Consider the following 9,247-nt stretch of genomic DNA (forward strand, 5'->3'; position numbering starts at 1 on the left):
GTACTTCTCAGACTACACTTCAGATCTTTTCACACAGTCTTGATTAGTTTTACGTTAGCTCTGCATCCAAAGCTATATTGACAGGCAAAATGTGTCCACACCTACATTTACGTAAGATTGCAGTCTTATGAAATAAAAACTCTTATTGGCATGCTTGACTTGATTTGCTTCCAGATACATTCCCTGTATCCTGCTCCTTTTTTCAAACCACACCTATCTCTAGCATTCCTCGGTTCTACTCTTCTGTGATGCAGGAGTACAAATCAAGTATAGGGCAGACAAGAAGGACATGTGAAAGAAGCGAGTGCCTCTGTAACAGTAAATTCTGTTTTTTTTTTCTTCATGTGTAGATGCAGAATTCTGATGTGGAACCTAAATATTAATGTGATTAAGATAGAAACTATGAAGGATTGGCACTTAATTGTGTTATTTGTTTTATTCACTGGAGGCTTTGTGCTGTTTTTCTGCCTTAGAAGAAAAATAGGCGTTTGTATAAAATTAGTTTGATACACAATTGCGTTTTACTCTTTTAGAATCATTATTAAGGCTTTTAGAATGACATGCCAGTTACTTGAAAAGAACAATGGCTTGGTGGTTGAGTCTATGAAGAGTTTTGTCTTTTGATACACAAGAGTCAAACCGCTACAGGGGGCAGAGGTGCCCTGCAGTATTCTTGCCTTTGCCTGTAAATTTGGTTTGTTTGATATTGACTGAATGTTGACATTTTCTGCATTTTGTGCTCTTCTTTTTTGGCGTTACTCAGTTGTATAGTTCTCTTTTTCTGACAGAACTAGGAAACAGCACTCTCTTAACTTTTTAACCTAACGTGGAATTGAAGAGAATCCCGTTCTTAAACTGAAGCCATATCTACAGCAAAGGCGTTTATTCCTTGCTAGTCTGTCCATCCCAGCATCCAGAGTTAAGAGCCCAGGGCTGAGGGAAGTTGAGAAATATTTTAAAAGGCAAACTGTTAAATGAGTCTTTAACTAATGCACTGTTAGGCATGAATCCTAACTTTTGACAGCTTTTTGAAGCCAGTAGGCACTTAAGTGGTACTGTAGGTAACCTATGCAATTTTAACTTTTATCAAAAAGCCTTCATGGCTTCAGACGTTTTTATTTCAATGTTGCATATTTTAGATATAAATTGCTTCCTTTGAAATAAATGTGAACATTTAAATATCATTACGTGGCGGTCAGTGTATATAGAGAATTCCTGGTGCTTACTGCATTTTTAATGAAGTTTTTTCCTCCTGTTAAAGAACTTGTTTCTTAATGTACAAAACAAGTACATCGCTTAAATGTAAGGTGAAAAAACCAAAGCTAATATTTCAGGCTTAGTAAAAATGATCTTTTTACCATAGAAAATAGGTATATACTATAGGTATATACTGTATGCTGGGGAATTTAATCCTAAAACAGCAGCCATTTTTAAAAAGCAAAAGAAAAACTGACAGACATTAGGAAATATTTTGCATTAGAGTACACTTAATTTTTTATAATAACTGTGAGCCTACCATTTAAGTATGACATTAATGTAGCCGCAAGAAAAAATATGCATTTTAATGGAGAAGATGTGGGACGTCACATATAGTAACCATTCATTTTGCAGGTGAATTGAAGGAAAGTTCTTATTTGTCATGCCTATGAAATCTAACATTTGCTGTATCTGATTGCTTGGAACAGGTAAGCCAAGTCAGCTCCTTTGATTTAAAAAGATTGTTCTAATTATGTAAGTGAAGAAGAATCTTCACATCTGCAAAAGATGCTAAGTGTTTCAATTAAACTCAACTGAATGCCTATAGGTCTGTTATTAAAACTGTGATTTTGGTAGGGGCTGTATGTGTCAACGCTGCTTAACAGTGAGAGTTCAGAAATGGCTGCAATATTTAAACTTGAATCAGCAAGTATGGTGGTGTTATGAAAATAACACTTTTCAAGATGGTATAATCAGATAAAATGGCAACTGTATGCATTTTTGTGACAGTGCCATTAACATTTTAAACTAAACTTCGTCTTATCAGTGTGATTCAACCTGTTTACCACAGTTATCCTCTCCAGTAGGTCTGTGCACTGAGTGTACTCTGCGTCAGTGTACTTGTCACTATGTTGCATTGATGGAATCTTCTGATTGTTCACTCCTCACCTGTAGAAATGTGCAAAGCCTTGTGCACATGAACAATACTACTTGTTTGTTTATTACAAATAATAAAAGCAAATTTGAAAGTACAGCTCGTTGATGTGTATTGTGCTCTAGGTTATCATGTGACCTTTGGTAAGCTGGGATTGATCTTTATAAGTGAACGGTGGGTTTGTGCACCAGTCATATCAACCTGCAACTCACAACTGGCAGCCCCACGTGAGCTCAGCAGGTGTGAGCCTGGTCAGTACCTGGATGGGAGACCTCCTGGGAAAAACTAAGGTTGCTGCTGGAAGAGGTATCAGTGGGGCCAATAGCAGGTGCTCACCCTGTGATCTGTGTGGGTCCTAATGCCCCAGTATAGTGACGGGGACACTGTACTGTAAAAAGGCCATTGGATAAGACATAAAACTGAGGTCCTGACTCTGTGTCATTAAAATTCCCAGGAGTGTTTCTTGAAAAGAGTAGGGGTGTTACCCCGGCGTCCTGGCCAAATTCCCATTGGCCTTTACCAATCATGGCCTCCTAATAATCCCATCCATAAAAAAAATGATTTATCACTCTGTTCTCCTCCCCACTGTTAGCTGGTATAGGGTGGAACGGAGTCCCCATTGTGCTTTGAGTCAGTATCCTGAAGGGAATTCTGTAAGGAATTATTAATTGTAATGCAGTAAAGCATCTTTTCTACCAACACAAACAGCGCTGTGATGCACCTCGGCTGCAAAAGGCTTCCTTCATTATATTTCAACATCTTTTTCAAAGTCTGCTTTTGTGTCTGATTTGAGTACCATACACAAAATGTGAGCAAATACAAATTGGTAAGGGTGTTTCAGTAATGCAAAACTACTAGTACCAGGGCTAGCTGAACACAGATTATTTGGTTCAAGTAGGTAGCTGTGTCAGCATGCGTAGGCTGCAAAGGAACAAGTAAAGGTCTATTCCACGCTGAAAAGAGAAGAAAAGAAACCTAGCGTTTTGGCTGTGGAGCCTGACACACCTGAAGATGGAACGGAATAAACCTTTACTTGTACAGATGATTTGGTTAACTTGCTTTCTTTGTCACGGTACATTAAATTGTACAGTAAGGTCCTGGTGTGCCTTAGCATTTCCTGTCTTCAATTCATAATTACCCAACAGCAACTACAGTAATAACGCTCAGTACGAATTGTGTATAAGTATGTGGGCACTTCACAAATTAGACACTGATATCACCAGGAGATTAGTGCTATATTCAGTTATGACATTTTGTCATGCAAGATCAAGGAATAATCATACCTACATATTCTGATGTTGGTGATAAACAACTTTTCACAGTTGAGGTTTTATGTACTTGCCAAACTAAACCACTAGACTGGGCAGCAGGAGGTGCAGGTCTTTGGACGATACATAAAACCAATATCATGATTACCTGGTCATTAAAGATGCGAAATCATTTACAAATTTGAATCTAACCTTCTTAAAGTCCATTGATTGGAGTGAGACTCTGCTGTACTGGGACTGCTGGTATATAATGGCTGCTTCATATCACCAATGTAGATAACACATGTCATTGATGAATGAAGCAGATCGCTTCCTACTTTATATGTAAAGCACGTTAGGATGCTTTAGTATGAAAAATGTTACATAAATGAAATTATTATTTTGTTGTCACACATGTAGCATGTAAACCCCTGGTGAGTTTGGCTACCGGCCAAACATGTTTAGTCCCTTAGGCTGCAGTTTCTCCTTTTGGCCACAAGATGGTGCTCGTTTTTCCCTGTCTGTTAGTGTTGATGGAGGTTTAAAATGTATTATTAATAATACATTTACCTTCACAGCCGAAACGTTGTGTTTTCTCTCTTCTCTTTCAGCATGGAATAAACCTATTGTTCCTTTGCAGACTACGCATGCTAATGCAGCTGGCCACCTGAACTTATTAATAATAATCTTTACTCTTACATAGCGCTTTTCTAGACACTCCACTCAAAGATCTTTAAAGGTACTGGGGACTCCCCTCCACCACCACCAATGTGTAGCCCCACCTGGATGATGCATACAATAGACAGTGTGCCAGTACTCTTACCACACACCAGCTATCGGTGGGGGGGAGAATAGAGTGATAAAGCCAGTTCATAGATGGGAACATTAGGAGGCCATGATTGGTTAAGGCCAGGGGGACATTTTGCCAGGACAAAGGGTTAACAACCCCACTCTTTTCAGAAAAACACCCCGGGATTTTTAACAACCATGGAGAGTCAGGACCTTGTTTTTAAGTCCCATCTGAAGGACAGTGCCTTTTTACATTATAGTGTTCCCATCACTATACTATATGGTGCATTAGGACCCACAAAAACCACAGGGTGAGAACTCTTAACTGGTCCCACTAACACCTCCTCCAGCAGGAACCTTAGCTTTCCCAGGAGGTCTCACTCCCAGCCAGCGGTCCCCAGTACAGTATATTGCTGTATATAACAGCATATAGCTGTTGGCTTCTTTTTCTTTGTCTTCTTCTTCATTATTATTATTATCATTATTATTTCTTCTTCTTCTTCGCATTTTCCCACTTATGTGGGGCCTGCTTATTTGCACCGATTTTTCCACTTCGTACGGTCTGCGGCGTCTCGGCAGGTGACTTTTGCGAGGCGCATGTCGTCTTTCAGCCGATCCAGCCAGCGCGTAAATGGTCTTCCACGGGGCCTGGGGGCCTTTAACATTCAATTCGAGGGCGGTCTTTGCTATGATATGTCATTGCTGCAGAGCACGTGTCCATACCATCGCAGGTGTGATTCCCTCATTTTCTCAGCGATTGGGGTGACTTTGAGAGTTTTTCGCACCTCTTCATTCATGACATGGTCTAGTCTTGTCAAGCCGAGGGTCCATCGCAGCATCTTCATTTCCATCGTATGGAGTGCCTGTTCATGTTTCTTTGTCGTTGGCCAGCATTCAGTTCCGTATAGGGCCGCTGGTCTGACCACTGAGCGGTAGACTTTGGATTTTAGGCGTAAAGGGATCTTCTTGTCGCACAGTACTCCAGTGACCTGCCGCCATTTCATCCAAGCGGCGCTGACTCGTGTCTTGGCGTCTTGGAGGGTAGTGCAGTCGGAGTTGACACATGAGCCTAGGTATTATCATTATTATTTATTATCATTTATTATTTATAGGTGCTGACTCACTGGATTTTCTGCTGCAAGAAGTATTCATAATGAGGATGATTATAACCCTTTCGTGTTTCTGATTTATTATCAATAAAAAACAGTTTTGCTCCTGCCTCCATTATGTTCTCAGTGTGAAACACATAATAATGCTCAGGACTGACCTGGGGTCTGTATGTGTTTGTACAAAAAATGAATTAACTAGAAAGCCCTGCCACCAAGAGTCTGTTGAGGAGTTTTACACTGTATACATACATATTTACCACAGACAGAACCCCAGGCCCAGAATTGAACCCAGACCTCCAGCACAGCAAGACAGCGCCATTAACCACTGTGCCATACAAGCTGTAATATGGTTATCCTACTTGTTTATTTCCAGTAAACTGCAAATTTAGTTTAGTTACCAAACTAAAAATAAATGCAGAAATGCTATCTCTTTTTATAGAAACAGAAGATTATCTAATATATATTCCACAACAAAATAACAAATTAATTACTTTGTCAAGTGAAAACTGATTAAGTCCTTCTGAAGATTTGACATTGGTTTGATAATACAGCTAATTATTTCAAAAAAGGATAAATCACCCCCAGTAATTTTATGTTTTCACATGAACTTGTCAGTTCGTATACTCCATAACCTTGTCACGAATAATAATACTGTTGGCATCTGTTTAGTGTGTACTGAAGAAAAAACAATCTTGTTTATACTAATTCAATACAATAAAAATAACAATGTGCTTGTTTGAAATAAAGCAGTTTTAGCATTTAAACCCTGTGTATTACACTTCATTCTAGTTATAAGTACACTTATACAGGTCTTGGAAACCCTTGGAAATAAAGTCTTTATTTTTTATTCTTTTCATATAAAGTATTTCCTTTAAAGAGCCCGGTTCCCCTGTATACATGAACAAATTAATTTTAACTGCTGGTGGTATGTCTGTTTGTGCTCTTTTCTATGCTAAAGTATCTGGAAAGCACACTATTTTTTATAGATCTTTATTACAATAATGTTAAGACATATCTATTGTAACATATATTCTATTTCCCCTATAATAGCAATAAGAGAACAAATCTCTGAGGACTCCTTGGGGAAGGCAGAAAAAAAACCTACTATAAATTCATCCATCTGCTTTATGTCTCTCACTTCTTTATTAAATATTATAGATATCACATTACTTAGATACTGTATCTTTTAACCATCAGTTATCAAATTTTATTTTTAGGTACTGTTGATTCATAATTCTATATATAATTTTCATTAAGGATGTCCACATTTGCACACGAGGTCTATTTGTCCTTAACCAGTTCCTAGTAGTTCCTAGTGTTCAAAGGGTTATACTGAAAATATAAAAGGTTTAATATAGCTGTGCTTCTGATGGCAGTTATCATGCCTAGGAGCAATTTACAATCACTAAGCAAGGAGCAGATAACCCAGCTTGATGCTCAGAGATACTGTACCTTCCCTCTCCTCAGTCGGTCTTACAGGATTTTCAACGTTGCCAGAGTGTTTTATAACCATAAAATTGAAAACATATTTCCTGCAGTAAATGTCCCAACAAATCATTAAGAAGCTACATGTGCGCAAAAGTGCCATTTGAGATCTAGAAAAATAAAACGATGTCTTCCTTCCATATAATTTAATTATCTTATCTGAGACAGGAAAATTGCCTCAGAGATGCTGAAAATGCCCCCTTTCCCCTAGTGTTTTGCTCATGATGTCATGTTTCTGAAAAAAAGAAGAAAAAAAATTCTTGATGTTGCGGTTGCCGTGGAGACCAGAGCAAACCGATTCCAGATACACACAGAGAGACGCACAACATTTGCATCAGGCATTTTACTGGATATGAATCACAGCACTTGGGCTGGGAGCCAAGACCTCTTCTGCCGGGCAGCTGAGCGCGGTGCTACGCAGGCTGCGTTAAGCACAAAGGCTACATGAGCTCCAGGAAGCCGGTGACTGAGGAACAGCAGCTCCGCTCGGGATGGCCGTTACCATGGAGTATTTCACGACAAGAAGGGGGCTGTACCGTGCTCGTCAGAAAAGGTGCAAGTCACTGACTGCATGACAGAAAAAAAAGGACTTTTATCTGTATTCGGATTTCTTATGGGAGATTTGGCGGGGGAGTGGGGAGGAAGGTTTCGAATAAAAAAACGTAAACGCTAAAAAAGAAAAATACAAGAGACCGTGATTTTATGATGAGGACCAAAATGCGCGATAAGAAATCTGGAACAACCGTCTGGGGTCAGACTCGAGTGCGGAAGTTATTTGACATGCGTGGACACCCTCTGGACACGCCCTTAGTCGTAGACTGATGTTTTAGAAGGCAGGTGTCTGTAAGAGTTGGCGAGGTGAATTTTAAGAGTCAGCGGTTTTTTTTGCATGTTGAATATTCAAGACGAAAAGTGGTTATATAGTATACCCCGACACCTCGTCAGCCCTGCCCCTTCCTGAACCCCAACCAACCCTATAATCGCTCCGCAAGCCGTTCCCCCCCGATTTTAAAACCGGACGCCCTTGGCGATCACATTAGATCACATATGCGCAACAAAAATTGAGAACGATTTTTAATGACAGATTGCATCAGGCTGTGTCCGAGGGCTGTGCCCCTTCTTTGTCGAGTGCAATCTGATCCATCGCTTCGGGCAAGTCACTTGGTGCGGGTTTGAAATGGAAATTTGCACCACTACCGTACAGGACGTTCTGTACTGTCCTGACAGCCCTTGCACTGTGAAAGCTTTAATGGTCACATGTACAACTGAATTACTGGTGCTTCTGGTTGGCATTTTGAGACATTATTCAAAAACCGATTCTAGTTTTCAAGAGTTTTCAGGCTTTTAAGATCACTTTATTGGCCATATACTGTACAATTTCTTGTATTAGGAACTTGTCTTTTTTTGCATACCCCAACTTGTTCTCCATGAGACACACAGACAGGGAGAGGGGCTTGGGGTCAAAACAGGGTCAGCCATTCATACAGTGCTCCTGGAGCAGCTGGGGTTAAGGGCCTTGCTCAGGGGCCCAATGGAGTAGGATTCCTCTGCCAGCCAGGGGATACAAACCGGCAGCCTTCCAGCCACAAGCACAGATCCTTAGCCACAGAGCCACTGCACTGCACATTTGGTGTTTCAAGCTATATTTTAAAATCCCTATCAGGAATGATAGACTTGAGTTTTCAATTTGTCCACACAGCTCCATTACTAAAATGTGGAAACCCTGTATCTCTCCATCTGTGTTTCATTTGTTGTTTTCTAGTGTACAGAGCTTTTCTACCAATAATGATATGCAGATCTGCATCAGAGTTAATCAGGCCTTGAATTTCAGTCTTCCTCTTAGAACTTCAATTTCAAAAGCTTTCCTTTCATATCTATTATCTGCTATAAGAGAATGTGTTATAAAACTCACCAAAATTATTTTTCCTCCTTTTGAAAACAAACCAGTTAAAACAATCATCACTAAATGGATTTGTTTTAGGGGTTTGGGATTTTAGGATTTAATCCTAAAATCTAGATCATAGATGAGCCTCTGTTTGAATACTCACATTGATATTTCTTTTCAAAACCTTAAATAGGTTTTTAACACTTGAGGGGTTTGCATTTTTTACCTGAAAGCCACATCATAACAGTGGTTGCAGTCCTTTCGTTTTTGAAGGTTCTTTTTGTTTCCTACTAAGTATAAGAAAAACCTAAACGCTGTGTGACTTTGTTTCAAATAATTTATTTTAATTACATTCCTTCTTCGTCGTATGAACAGATTCTAAACAGGAATTACAAACCAGCCCTGTCAGAAATCTATCCATACTGCACTGTTTAGTTTTAACAAGCTAAAGCTCTGGTTTGTTTTAAACACGATGTCAGTGGGGTTGGGGGGTAACCACTACTTTAGTGTTTTTAACACATTTTTAGAGCTAACTGCAAAATTATCCTCCAAGTGCTAAGATAAATAATTATCAAGATCTGAGACTCGGAGATTGGCTCTT

This window comes from Atractosteus spatula, chromosome 23 (assembly GCF_055471065.1).
Source record: "Atractosteus spatula isolate fAtrSpa1 chromosome 23, fAtrSpa1.hap1, whole genome shotgun sequence".
NCBI classification, from domain to species: domain Eukaryota; kingdom Metazoa; phylum Chordata; class Actinopteri; order Semionotiformes; family Lepisosteidae; genus Atractosteus; species Atractosteus spatula.